A 13,375-nucleotide genomic window follows, 5' to 3' on the forward strand; every position below is an offset into this window, starting at 1 on the left:
CCCTTGCCTCCCGTATTCCATGTTGAAGCTGTTCATCCCTCCTGCGCATTCATTGTTAGTGTGTTGTGGTCATCGAATCTTTGATTTTGTGGAGGTCAGGCAGCGAGGGAGTGGGGAGGGAGGATGATTTGACCCAACTGGGAGGAGGTAGATAGTAAACAGTAGCAGCCCAAGTACAGAGTCCTGTGGGACACCTAGCCTCACTGGTGCTGGGGTGGATCTAGATCTCCCAAGGGACACATCTCACATGCTGTAACCTCTTGGACAGGTATGATTAGCCAGAGGGGTTCCAGTGATGCAGAGGGATTTTTCAAGACAGTCAAGGAGGATGGTGTTTGAGATGACCAGTGCTTTTTTTGTGCTGTGTTGGGCCCTGAATCCAGATTGTAGTGGATCAAGCCATTCATGGTGTGAAATGTGGCGCTGTAGTTGGAAGGCTACTCTGCATTTTAGGACCTTGCTGAGGAAGAGGAGGTTGGAAGCGGCTTTTTGACCATTTTTCTAATGGCTTGATAGCCAGCTCTCAGAGCTAGGTGGCTTGCTTGGCTGGCTGGGCTTTCAGCGTGTGACGTCAGGGAAATCCTCAGCTCTGATTGGTCTACTTTACAGCGTGTGATGTCAGTGCAATCATCAGTTATTTTAGGTGTGCTGTTCTAGGTGGCTTCAGGGCCTTTGGGCCAACGCTGTAAAAACCCACAACAATGACAAAGGGGCCAAGAGAGATTTGCATGCGTTTGAGGGAATTTTTATAGATAACTGCCAAGCCACCTCCACGCCCATGCAGTCTGGGTTGATGAAAGTGAACATCGGCTGGAGTGGTGGCTTCAGCTGAAGGGATTTAGTCACCTGAATTTAGCCAGGATTCTGTGATCACAAAGAAGGTAAGTCATTAGAGGAAATAAAGTCCTGACAGATGAATGACTTCATTGAGAAAGATCTCACGCTTAGGAAGCCAAATGTTTATGTCAGCGGGAGGGGGAGGCGCAGTGGCAGTTGATTTAATATAGATGAGGTTAATTAACATTGACTGAGCAAGAGATTCTAGAGTTGTTTTTATCAGCATATATGTTAACAGAATTCGGCTATAGGGCGACAATATTGTGGTCAAGAGGCATGATTTCTATCTTGAGCCTGAACTGGCGTGGTTTCTTCTGAACTGGCGTGGTTTCTTTTATTCACATGGAAAGAGCAGAAGTAACATACAGGTCTTCTCTCACTGAGAGACATAAAGGGAGAGAACGAAGTGGGAGGATACGTTTGCTTTTATACTCGCCACAAGGTGGTGTACCTGGGTGGCTCCGCCTAGAGCGCCCTCTAGTGGGAACAGATATATATGCAACTAAACAGTCACTGGTGGAGACAGTTATATATATGCAGGTAAACAGTTACTAGTGTAAACAGCCATATGTACAGTTAGACAGTTACTAACAATCCTACACAGAACCTCTGATCTCAACAGTATACCTAGGAATACTACAGCAGGGCTGGGGGGATATGGGTGAACAGCTTATTCTAGAATCACCGGAGTGACAATAGCTGGGGGTAAAACAGGGAAGGATAACATGAGGTGGGACCGCTGGCAGTGGACTTGGACAGTCCATGTCCCACGGGTGGTAAGAGATCAATCGGCAATGTGAAGCACTAGGTGTACAAAATGCTTTCATCCAAAACGTCCCTGGGGGTTTTCACCCCCAACAGAAAGACAGCAGAGTGCTATAATGTCTAACCAGCTATGCGCTTCCCCTGCGCCGAGCCAAGACTCAAACTACTCGAGGCGTAGGACATTGTAGCTTGCATTGGGGGCCGACATACCTGCAAACAATAGCGCGGCAATCAGGATGGGCCACACGGCGCTCCGCTCACTCCATGCAGTACTATACTACTCATACTCACCCATTGATTGAAAATAATACAGTCATACCATATGCAATGAAATATTCAAACATCAATAAATGAATAAACAAGTGTCAAATAACAGTGCTAAAAAACCACACTGCACAAACAAGTTAATAAATATGGAAAAATAAGCAAACAACATTGCCCAGTGTCCAATTGCGCAGTGTTCTGTGAAAACAAGCATGCATCATTCTGCATAAGTATGTAAAATTAGAATAAAGCGGGAAGTAATTGATGGATTGGTCAAAAGGTCAGTGTACAAGGGCACTGGGGGATTGCACTGTTTGAAAAAAGAAAAGAAAATGACATTTCACCTCAGAAAGTCTTAGCTGCTGACATGCAAATCAATAACTGTGAGTGAATGCTAAGCTTTCATGATGGATTTATACTTAAAAGAACATGGCCAGTGATATTGAAGTTGGTGTGGGGATGATTCTTTTCTCAATTATAGCAAAAACAAAAACAAACAAAAAAAGTTTGTTACCATCAGGGCATGTTATGATATATTTACTGGATCAAAGAAACAGCATGCATGAAATGTGACAGATGTATAATTAAACAATGTACCAGTCCTCTCACCAGGGATCTGATTGGAACCGTGCTAATCATTTGCAAATGGGTCTCCAAGCAATGAATGGAAGGTCTTGTTGTTTGCCATGTATCTCACAAGTATTTTCAGAAAATCTGGGATCAATGCATAAAATGGTAATGAATTCCTACAGTATAGCGAGCTAGCTGACTGACAAGACACTTTGATACTTGATATCTCAGTCCATATAATAATAATAAACTGTATTTGTATAACACCTTTCATACAAGAATTGCAGCTCAAAGTGCTTCACAGCAGCAAAAAAAGACACAAATAGAGAACATAAAGTGAACATAAAGTCACATCAGGCTCCAACATCCCAATAAGCCACCTTATATAGTAGAACACACTTTGTTACTTGATATAGCAGTCATTATAGAAGACACTTCAAGTGTTAATCTTAAAATCAGTCAAATTGAGTGCTGGCTCTATGTAGGCTACTTAGTGCCTCTCGAAGGTCAAATCAAGTGTATGTCGCAATACATATGAATGGCCCACATTTCAATGGGACAACGCCCCCTCACCTTAACCCACAATGCAGATGAGGAACACCTCCCACAAAACCTTACTCCATGACACACTAAGTCACCTTTAGGCTATGTTCCTCACTAAGGGCAATGATAGATATTTGAGATATATATATATTTTTTTACCCAGGGACAGTGCACATTAATCAACATCTTCAGTTTCCACATCAAGGTAAATGTGCCAGAATTAGCTAATGAGCTAGTTTTCATCCGTAGTCCCTGCCTAACATGCATGCCTTTATTACGTAGTGTAATTGATGATTGGGCACGTACTGTACCCGCCAATCTTCGCAACACTTTCGATCCACGGACACTGGTCAGCTCTCCATCTCCCGAACCAGACTGCGGACCTTCGGGGACAGAGCTTTCAGTGTGGCAGCTCCCACCCTCTGGAACTCCCTCCCCGCAGAACTCTGCACCGCCCCAACTCTGGACTCATTAAAAAAACTGCTCAAAACCCACCTCTTCAACTTGGCCTTTAACCCCTAATCTCTCACTTTATATGTATATGTTGTGTCTGTCCACTGTCTGTTACTTTGTTATCCCCCCCCCCCCCCCCCCATGTAAAGCGACCGTGGGTCCCTTGAAAGGCGCTATATAAAATGAAGTTATTATTATTATTATTATTATTATTATTATTATTATTATTATTATTATTATTATTATTATTATTATTATTATTATTATTATTATTATTATTATTATTATTATTATTATTATTATTATTATTATTATTATTATTATTATTATTATTATTATTATTATTATTATTATTATTATTATTATTATTATTATTATTATTTCGATTCTGCGCACAACCTTGTTGCTGTGAACATTTACCAGTGATGTCATCTGTTTGCCATGGGTGACCCAGGCAGGACTTGTCCATTAGTAGCTAGTGGCATTGCAAGGCAGAGGACTTCAGGAAAAAAAAGGTCTATAACTATGAAAATGTTTCTGTTACAAAGGATCAGATTAAACCGAATATATATATTTATTTATTGATATATATTGCATAGTATTTGTATATCGTTTGATATCCCCTGTATATTCCTTGTACATATACATGGAATACCCCTTTAGCCCAGACCATAATAGTTCATTCTCCTATTGGACAGCGGTCCACCGGCGCCAGGGACCGGCCTCCGGAGTCAGGTTCAAAGTCACCGTCAAGACGTGTCTGGACATGCCCGGCCTTGCCCAGGGATACGCGACAGAAATGAGATTGGTACTAGTTTGTTCACCGTGCGTATAAATATGGCGCAGGTGAATGTAGAAGCCCCTTACCCTTCTTAGCCTTAGTATGTTACCAATAAGTTGAAGCCTCACCCACGATACAACGTGCGGTGAAGTATGGCCTGTTTGGCCCCAGAATAGAGCATTGAGACCGCGTGCGAATTAATAACTGAATTGTCAGAGTTTGGCGCTATACCGTCGAGTGCGACATATTTCTATTAAGTCATTAATAGTCTATTTGTGTATAGTGTATCGTGCGGTTAAAGTTCTACAGTGACCAGCATCTCCAACGCTTCCTCGTATTAGCTAGAGTTCTTATCCAGGCTGGGCTGACCACATGGCGCTTTCACCCGAGGAGACCTAGACGAGAACCGTATGGACATGTACACTGGATTAATCTACCCGACGACTACATAGCCCTTTGCGGCTGGAATATATTTGCTTTGGTCCTGTGATTTATGGAGCGGATAATCGCCGACGCCTGCACGTGTTGGATTTACCCCGCGAGGAGTCAAGTCGAGTCGGCGCCTCAGAGAGCCTGAGGCCGACTAGCTTTCTTCACTGTGGAGCTACAGTCTACGGAGAATAGCTGTATTCGTCTGTGGATCAAGAGGCTACTGCACCGGCTCCTGTACCTGGAGTCTCCTTAGTCATCGTTGACCAGACGTTCTACTACCGACAGATCTTCTACCCCTGCTGGCTTACAACCAGGGGGAACCCCTTCCAGTATCTCCCGCTATATTACTAGTGTACCATAGATATAATTCCCTAAGATTCAGGTTGTATAATTACCTCCTGCGTAACCAGAGAATGGACATTCGTTGTTGATTTGCCTATGCACATTCCTTTGCCTTACAAGTGCATTCAAAGAATAATGTAAAGTATCCTATGTACCTTTTTCTCCATTAAATACTTGATTATACCTTTGTTTGGAACCGATTTCATTGTGGGAAGTGTTCATCATATTCATATATCGTGTACTGTATGGCCAGTAATTAAAGTACATAAAGCGGTAGTGGTTTAATGATACCATACTTATCAATACAGTCAGGGAATTGTACCCCTCAGTTACAATTGGTCCTTCGAGCCGGAGGGTAACTAGTGTAATATTAATATAGCGGTATTAATATTGACATGGCCTATGATGAACACTCCACAAAACGGTTCTCCTAAAGTAGATCGCCCGCAGCGTAGACGGCAGACACCTCAGTACTTAGAGGATTACGTTGCCAGTATACTACCTAGCCTTCTACAGACGGTAAACGTGGAAAAAGTAGATAGTAAAATTATGTCCGACCCTATCGCCCAGGCTACCCTGCCAATAGAGGCCCTAGTGGGTTCTAACGTAACTGACCAAGCTCACGGTAGGGACCAGGAGGGACCTGACACAACTTTACCCCCCGCCAAGACCGAAGAAGTAGTCCCCGGAGAGCTCCAGGATAAAGACAGCTCTCCAGGGATGGAACTCTACCCGCTACAAGAAGAGGAGAGCACCCCGGAGATGGATCTCCAGGACTCGCCACAGGATAACAGATCTCCAACGAGTACTGCCAGGAGCGGATCACCTCAACCGGCGTCTTCCCCCAGCGAGGCGGACAAGATGCTGGCACAGGCATTCCTCGCCAGCCTAGCAGCCTCAACAGAGCGCGATCGACTCCAAGCACAGACGCTTAGTGAGCGCGAACATTCTTCCATGGAAAGAGAACGCATTCAAGCGCAGCAACGGAGCGACGAAGATCGTATACGTCTAGAGATTAGACGCCTTCAGACGGAAGAGAATATGGTAAGAGACCGGGCCGAAGCAGAGCGCGCCGCCGCCGAAGCCCAGCGCGCCGCTGCCGGTGCCCAAAGAGAAGCAGAGCGCGACATCGCTCTCACCAAGCGCGAAGCCGAGCGCGACCGATTACAAGCGCAGATAATGGAGCAGCTGATCGCCAGGGCAACACCCCCTCCCTCCGCACGGGGTTCCAGGGCCTCGTCAAGACACGGGTCAAGGGCACCCTCCCCTACCCGATCAAGCGACCCTGAGCCCGACCACGAGAGAGAGCCTATACCCCCCTCCGAACTCCTTCCCCGACCGGTCCACGCGAGGACCAGCTACAAGGAAGAAACGGTCTACACCGCGGAGAGGCTAAATAGACGACTACAGGATCTAGAGGACCTGCCAGAGCAAGAAGAAGAGGGAGAGGAGGAGAGTCAAGCCCGACAGCAGCACAGAACTCCACAGGACCAGGAGGTCCAGTACAGCCCATGCTCTACCCCCGCGGCTCTGCGCTACAGACCCCCGACTCAATTCACGGGTGAGCTTGACGCACGACCAGCCCCGAGGAATAGCACCTGGATACGCGGGCCATGGTACCCAGCAGGTACCAGCCCACCAAGAGGCGTAAGAGGAGACTCGCCTAGGAGGCCTCTCTTCCAACGCTCACCGATGTGCCAGCCATCCATGGCATCATACATTGGCACACCGACGTTTCCGGACTTCACCCACGAGAACAGAGCACAGTACACGGAGCTACGAATGTGCTTAGAGACAATGATGTCCGATGTAGCTGACCAACCGTACAAGTATGCTATCCTACTGAAGCACCTCAAGGTGCCCCGAGCGCACAATATAGCGCTGGCCTATGCCACCTCTACTACCCCATACACAGCGGCTCTAGCAGCACTCGACCAAAGATATGGACGCATATGGGACTACGTAATACAAGAGATAAGGCATATTGACCGCCTACCCCCAGCCACAGACAATCGCTCACTAGATGACCTGTCTATCAAGGTACAATCCCTGGTAGGGATGCTGGGGGCGCAAAGAGAAAAGGGTATGCACGAACTGTACGCAAACTCTAATGTCGAGAGGATTTTAGAGAAGCTTCCGCCCGCCCGACAAGAGCGCTTCAGGCGGCAAAGAGACCACCGTGATCCTAACGGTCCCGAGCCATCCCTCCTAGACCTAGCCGACTTCCTGGCGAGAGAAGTCAACAGCCTACGGTTGGATACGTTCATGCGGAGCACCCCAAGCTCCAGGGAGGGACCTAGGAGAGCAAACGATGGCCGAAGATTGGTGACCGTCATGCACCAATCAGAACCAGTACCGAGCAGCAAGAACCACAGTACCCCCTCGATGAAAGAGAAGTGGAAGATGGTGTGCCCGTACTGCGAAAAGGAACACTGGTTGTCACAATGTGACACGTTCAAGAAGATGACCGCCGACGAGGTGGGTCAATGGATAAAGTCCAACCGACGCTGTTACCGATGTGCGCGCAGTCACATGGCAGCCGACTGCCGCTTAAAGAAGAGGTGTAGTCGGTGTGACGGAGCCCACCTAGATGTCCTACACGACAGTAACAGAAGAAAGCCTGCACCCTCAAGCAGCACAAAGGCAAGTGTTATGTACATTGACCCCGCCAGCAGCGGGGGCGCCCGAGTGCTCTTAAAGGTGGTCCGCGTAACACTGAGTTACCAAGACAAGGTCATGGACACTTACGCCGTCCTTGACGACGGGTCAGAGAAGACCCTTCTCCTCGCATCCGCTGCGGCCCAGCTGGGGCTGCGGGGGAGCGAAAACCAGATGACGATTCGGACAATAAGAAGAGATCTAAAGACGATAAAGGGCGAGAATGTCTCCTTCACTATCGCAGCAAGCGGGCAGCCAGAGAGACGGTATAGGATTACTAATGCTTTCACCAGCCAAGAAATAGGCCTGTCGCAGTACACCTACCCCATCGCCAAGCTGATGGATAAATATGTGCACCTGCGTCAACTACCTATACCGCTCATAGACGGTGCCACCCCGACCCTGCTGATAGGCTCCGACCATGCAGACCTCATAGTCCCGATAGACCGGGTCCACACAGGGCCCAGAGGCTGTCCTGCAGCAGTCGAGACCCGCCTAGGATGGACATTACAAGGCCCCCTCGCTAAGTCTCTTAACCGAACAGCAGCCACTAGCTGCCTCCACTCCAGAGTGACAGAAGAAGACACCACCCTCCTACAGCATGTCGAGAGGCTATGGACACTAGAGACAATGCCCTTTAAGAACGAAAAGAAAGACATTCATTCCAAGGAAGACATTTACGCTATAGCCCTCCTCGAGCAAGGGACAAAGAGAGTCAAAGTCAACGGAGTGATGAGATACGCAACTCCACTCCTGAGGCGAGAGGGTATGCTTACCTTCCACGCCCCAAAAGAAGCGACGGAGCGGTATCTATTGAACACAGAGCGGCGCCTAGCCAGAGACCCCGCTCAAGAGACTGTGTACCGCGCTGAGATTAACAAGCGAATCACAGCGGGACACATAAAGAAAATTTACTGGCGACGTCGTGCGCTGCTCCGCGCCTCCCTGATCAAAGACAGCTTTGATCTCCGGCAGCGGGCCAGCAGCGACCCCCCAGTATTGCGCAGCCTCAACCCAGAGGACAAGCCCCTGCTGCGGTTCCTATGGAGAGAGAGGATCGGGGATGAGCAACCAGCCATCTATCAATGGGAAGTCCTCCCTTTCGGAACCACATGCAGCCCATGCTGTGCTACGTTTGCACTGCAAAAACACGTCGCAGAGGACCCAGCAGCTGATGAAGAGGTCCGACAAAGTGTAGGAAATAGTTTCTACGTGGACAACTGTCTGCAAAGCGTCTCGACGCCAGAAGAAGCCGAGGCCCTTCTACTCAAGCTCCGCGCCTCCCTGATCAAAGGCGGCTTTGATCTCAGGCAGTGGGCCAGCAGCGACCCGCAAGTATTGCGCAGCCTCTCCCCCGAGGACAAGGCAGCAAGCAGCGAGACCTGGATGGCGACCATCCCAGGAGAAGCCCAAGAAATGACATTAGGACTAGTCTGGCGCTTCAAAACAGACTCGCTCCATTATAAACACACACCCCTGACCAAGGAGCAGGGAAGGTCGACTGCACTACCGACCACCAGACGGAGTGTATACAGAACACTCGCCAGACAATATGACCCGTTGGGATGTATTCTACCTTACACCACCAGGGCAAAGATGATTGTAAGAGCGTTATGGGACAAGGACCAGGGCTGGGACGACCCCATACCCGAACACCTTGCATCCACATGGAGAGAGTGGGAGACGGAACTCAGCTCACTCCCAGGTGTCAACATACGCCGCAGCTACTTCCCACCCACAGTGAGGCCGGAGACGTGCCAGATGGACCTGCACGTCTTCAGCGACGCCTCCGAAGTAGCCTACGGTTCGGTGGCCTACTTGCGTGCCCGAGAGGAGGGAGGAGAAATACATACTGCTTTCATCCTGGCCCGCTCAAGAATAGCCCCACGAAAGCCACAATCTATCCCGCGTCTAGAGCTCTGCGCAGCCCTAGCAGGAGCGCAACTCGCCACGTTAATCCAACGTGAACTCACCATTCCGGTGCAAAGAACAATCTTGTGGTCAGACTCCACGACAGTACTCACATGGATCCGGTCTGATTTGTGCAGATACAAGGTCTTCGTGGGAGTCAGAGTCACAGAGATTCAAGATTTAACAGAAGTAGCAAGCTGGAGGTATGTGGACACAAAACACAACCCAGCTGACGTCATCACCCGGGGAATGTCCCTGGATGACCTCACCCGTCACAACCTATACAGTGACGGGCCAGAGTTCCTCAAGCTCCCGGAAGAAGAGTGGCCTACACCCACCCCACGGGAAGCGAGTAAAGAGGAGGCAGAAACCAGGAAATCTATGTTCTGTGGATTGAACACACTCGTCTCCACAGACCCCGACATAGACGATTGCCTCACCCTAGAGAGTGCGCAGCTAAAGACATTCCTGTGGCACCACCCAGAGGTTCAGCTCACTACTGACATTACTGCAGCTGACTACGAAGAAGCAGAACTTCTTCTACTACAACGAGCCCAGAGAGACTCGTTCCCCGATGAGCTAGACTGTCTACAGGGAGCAAAGCCCGTCCCATCAGACAGCAGACTGCTCCACCTAGCCCCCGAGAGCGACGCCCATGGTCTCATCAGAGTGGGTGGTCGTCTGCGGAGAGCTCCAGACTTACCGGATGACGTCAAGTACCCGATAGTCTTAAACAGCCGACACAAGGTCACAGAGCTGATCATAAAGAAATACGACGAGGATGTGCATCACGCCGGGGCAGAGAGAGTCTTCGCGGAGATCAGACGTCGTTATTGGATACTGCAAGGGAGAGAAGCAGTGCGGCGCTTCCAGCGAACCTGTCTAGACTGTCGTAAGTGGCGAGCGCAGCCCAGTATACCCCGGATGGCTGACCTACCTCCCTGTCGCCTCCGACTCGGCGACAAGCCTTTTCACTCCACCGGTATGGACTGTTTCGGCCCGCTGTATATAAAGAAAGGAAGAGGAACCGAGAAGCGGTGGGGTATTGTATTCAAATGCATGACCACCCGAGCGATGCATATAGAACTCCTTCCAACCATGAGCACAGACTCATTCCTTATGGCCTTCCGAAGATTCACATCGCGGAAAGGTAAACCGTCTATATTATTGTCTGATCACGGGACAAACTTCAAAGGCGGAGAAAGAGAGCTGAGAGAGAGCTTCCAAGCTATGGGCCCAGAACTTAAGACCCACCTCGCTCCATCCCAGATTGACTTCCAGTTTAATCCCCCGAACGCACCTCACTTCGGTGGAACTTGGGAACGAGAAGTACGTTCAATAAAGACAGCCCTGTACGCCGTGCTTGGGGCCCAGACCGTGGCGGAAGAAGTCCTAATGACAGTCCTCACGGAGATCGAGGGAGTATTGAACTCAAAGCCCCTCGGTTACGTCTCAAGTGATGTAGCAGATGTCGACCCAGTCACCCCCAACACACTCTTGATGGGGCGGCTGGACCCCGCGCTACCACAGACAATGTACAGGCCTGAAGAAGCGAACGGCCGAAGAATGTGGAGGTACAGTCAAGTATTGGCTGACAAGTTTTGGAACAGCTTCCTACTCCACTATCTACCGTCTTTACAGACCCGCCAGAAATGGGTGAAAGAGAGAGACAATTTGACAGAAGGAACAGTCGTCATGATTATCGATCAGTCACTACCCCGAGCTATGTGGCCGGCTGGCCGCGTAAGCAAAGTGATCACCGGTGCCGACGGAAAGGTCCGAGCAGCCGAAGTGCTCGTCCAAGGGCGGATCTACACCCGACCCGTGGCGAGGCTAATAGAACTGCCAAGGCTCCCCGATACCATCGATGACGACCATGACCCCTGACTTTGTGAACTGCCTACCCTCACAACAGACATTGAGTAGTGGACAGTGCGGTTAATCTGTCTCTGCTTAGCTAATTAGGTGGGACTAATTAGGGTGCGGCTGTTACAAAGGATCAGATTAAACCGAATATATATATTTATTTATTGATATATATTGCATAGTATTTGTATATCGTTTGATATCCCCTGTATATTCCTTGTACATATACACGGAATACCCCTTTAGCCCAGACCATAATAGTTCATTCTCCTATTGGACAGCGGTCCACCGGCGCCAGGGACCGGCCTCCGGAGTCAGGTTCAAAGTCACCGTCAAGACGTGTCTGGACATGCCCGGCCTTGCCCAGGGATACGCGACAGAAATGAGATTGGTACTAGTTTGTTCACTGTGCGTATAAATACGGCGCAGGTGAATGTAGAAGCCCCTTACCCTTCTTAGCCTTAGTATGTTACCAATAAGTTGAAGCCTCACCCACGATACAACGTGCGGTGAAGTATGGCCTGTTTGGCCCCAGAATAGAGCATTGAGACCGCGTGCGAATTAATAACTGAATTGTCAGAGTTTGGCGCTATACCGTCGAGTGCGACATATTTCTATTAAGTCATTAATAGTCTATTTGTGTATAGTGTATCGTGCGGTTAAAGTTCTACAGTGACCAGCATCTCCAACGCTTCCTCGTATTAGCTAGAGTTCTTATCCAGGCTGGGCTGACCACATGGCGCTTTCACCCGAGGAGACCTAGACGAGAACCGTATGGACATGTACACTGGATTAATCTACCCGACGACTACATAGCCCTTTGCGGCTGGAATATATTTGCTTTGGTCCTGTGATTTATGGAGCGGATAATCGCCGACGCCTGCACGTGTTGGATTTACCCCGCGAGGAGTCAAGTCGAGTCGGCGCCTCAGAGAGCCTGAGGCCGACTAGCTTTCTTCACTGTGGAGCTACAGTCTACGGAGAATAGCTGTATTCGTCTGTGGATCAAGAGGCTACTGCACCGGCTCCTGTACCTGGAGTCTCCTTAGTCATCGTTGACCAGACGTTCTACTACCGACAGATCTTCTACCCCTGCTGGCTTACAACCAGGGGGAACCCCTTCCAGTATCTCCCGCTATATTACTAGTGTACCATAGATATAATTCCCTAAGATTCAGGTTGTATAATTACCTCCTGCGTAACCAGAGAATGGACATTCGTTGTTGATTTGCCTACGCACATTCCTTTGCCTTACAAGTGCATTCAAAGAATAATGTAAAGTATCCTATGTACCTTTTTCTCCATTAAATACTTGATTATACCTTTGTTTGGAACCGATTTCATTGTGGGAAGTGTTCATCATATTCATATATCGTGTACTGTATGGCCAGTAATTAAAGTACATAAAGCGGTAGTGGTTTAATGATACCATACTTATCAATACAGTCAGGGAATTGTACCCTTCAGTTACAGTTTCCATGACAACATTGTGTAAATGCCGCACCCACAGTCCCCCCTCCCCGCTTAGTGCTTCTATTTAACTCATTCTGCGCCAACCATGTAATATTACGTGTTTGCTCGCCAACCGTTGAGTGCCAAACACGTAATATTATGTTTTTCGATTTTTTCTTTTTTTTCTGATTTTAATATTCTATACACTCTCACGGACCTCCTGTTATCATCGGAACTCATTCTGAAATCTCGAGAGTGCAATGCCGGCCGAATCCTGCCAGGTGGCAGTTTCGCCTACCATTTGAAACCTTATTTCACACTGTGTGTTACATTTGATATGGTCTGGGCGGAGAATTTGGACCTGGGCAAGTCAAACACTTGATTCGAGTAACTTGGAACGCGTCCAACACACTTGATGCATATTTTGTGCCATTTCATGTCAGGGACCCGATGGACATCAATACTGGAAGTCCCGATCAGACAATTGGAATATTCATTTTG

This window comes from Notolepis coatsorum (genome assembly GCF_963971535.1).
Source record: "Notolepis coatsorum genome assembly, chromosome: 4".
Taxonomy (NCBI): Eukaryota; Metazoa; Chordata; class Actinopteri; order Aulopiformes; family Paralepididae; genus Notolepis; species Notolepis coatsorum.